The sequence below is a fragment of the Branchiostoma floridae genome, chromosome 4 (assembly GCF_000003815.2).
Source record: "Branchiostoma floridae strain S238N-H82 chromosome 4, Bfl_VNyyK, whole genome shotgun sequence".
NCBI classification, from domain to species: domain Eukaryota; kingdom Metazoa; phylum Chordata; class Leptocardii; order Amphioxiformes; family Branchiostomatidae; genus Branchiostoma; species Branchiostoma floridae.
In genome coordinates, this window is record NC_049982.1 from 25,410,665 (window position 1) to 25,412,521 (window position 1,857).

The window sequence follows — 1,857 nt, forward strand, 5'->3', positions numbered from 1 at the left end:
ATATCCGTTTTTGGTATTCCAAAAGTGCACCCTACTATATTCTTAATGCGTCGAAGCCAGTCACCTTGTGGCCCTTAACTATAGAAATCCCCATAGGCCGAAAACTGTGTTCTGCTACCTCAACCCCATACCTCCGCCACCTATATACTATAATTCAAAGGCACTTCGCCAGGGGTTGTCTCTTTGTTGACACTGCCGGCAGATAACGAGAAGTTAAAATCTTACACTATACACGTTTAAAAAAAAATGAGCAACAAAGACTTACCTGCTAAGACTCCTATGACAAGCTAGTCCACTACTGTTAAATCTTCTCAGTGGTGGAAGTACTGCAACATTCTCTTCTTCATGAATGTGTCGCTGGCGGTATCTCAGAAGAGGCAGGGGGAAGCTCGACTGCGTCCTTGTTTTTCTTGTCAAGTCCTGACCACAAAAGAACAAAATACGCTGCGTGTTTGTTTCTAATGTTGACCCAAGATTATACATTAGAAATATGGTTGATTTGACTTCATAAGGCAATGCAGGAACTATTCTGCTACAATTACAAAGATTGGAAAACTTGACAACAGTTTCGGCGGCTCGAAAATTATTATTATGTCCATCACTTGTGAGCGCCACCTGCCGAGCGAAAAAGAAGTTGCGTCTGTTTCTGTTTCACGTTCTGGTCACATAAAACAGAGTTGCTTGATGATACCAACCTAAAGCAAGCCGTGTTACAAGGCACTTAATGTCTTGGGGTGCATAATGTTGTATTTACAAAGATGACACTGAATATTCTTAACTTTCTTAACTTAAATTGCATAGTAAAACCCGTGGACAGAAAGCAGAAAGTCATTTGAGTACTAAAAATTACTTTGTTACTTTTCTACAAGACTTGAAAACTATTCGGATTAACCGCGAGAGTCGAGGACCCGGAAAGCTCCGTTTTCAATGTTGTCTTGATCTTAGACGTTATGACGTCACGATGACGCAATGTGCGTTAAATGCGATGCATGAATCTGATTTGATAAGTCATAGAGTGATTGTTGAAAGTCGATAGGATTTAAAAAATTACTTAGAAACCTTGCTACAACGCGTTTATTGTCATGGAGGTACATCACGTTGTATTTCTGTAAATAAATCTGTATATTCTAACTATCAAACGTCAAGGAGTCAAGATTACAAAGGGCGTGTTGCTTTTATCACTTACAAGAAAAGCCGTCAACAGAGAGTTTAAAGTCATTTGACGATTTGGAGTCATCCATAAAATTTACTTACTTTGGCCTTATTCGTATGCAGTTCGCATGTACTTAGTAACCAACCAGTCACATACCATCAAAAGGTGTGGTGATATTCACACAGTTGTACACGCAGTGAGGTTCACAATGGGCCCGGAAGCTTACCGGTGTAATTCAGACTTACACAGTACAATACACGGCATTCACAGCCACACTAGTGTTGATTTGGGTCGTAAATCTTTTAATGCTGTCAAACCTGAACGGATGACGTCTATTTCACACTTCACACTTTGACAGTTGCCTATTTTCATTGACATCTTGGTTTTGTGTTGCACTTCAACTTAGAATACACTTACAGATAGACACACGGATATACATAGATACATATATACAGACAGATATACAGACAGACAGACACAGATAGACACAGACGCACTCACACAAAAACACACACACGCACACACGTGCACACACACATTTTACCAGTACTTTCAACGAGCTGCATGCCAAGTAGAAATTTTAATCTTGGTTCAATGACCGGTATATGGATTTCCCGAATCGAGTAATTTTATAAGAAAGTTGTTGAGCATTTGTATAGTTTATGTGGAATGTTACAGTAGCTTCCCGAAGAAGGATATTGCAA

At 39.6% G+C, this 1,857-nt stretch overlaps 1 protein-coding gene across 1 annotated transcript in view; it reads right to left on the reverse strand.

Moving 5' to 3' along the window:
* LOC118413226 (5-hydroxytryptamine receptor 1D-like) overlaps positions 1-1,857 on the reverse strand; it is a 276,722-nt gene that overhangs the window by 226,281 nt on the left and 48,584 nt on the right. Inside the window, exon 2 of the mRNA XM_035816460.1 lies at positions 266-420. The gene's annotated coding sequence lies outside the window, so the exon portion shown is untranslated. The remainder of the gene's footprint in view (positions 1-265; positions 421-1,857) is intronic.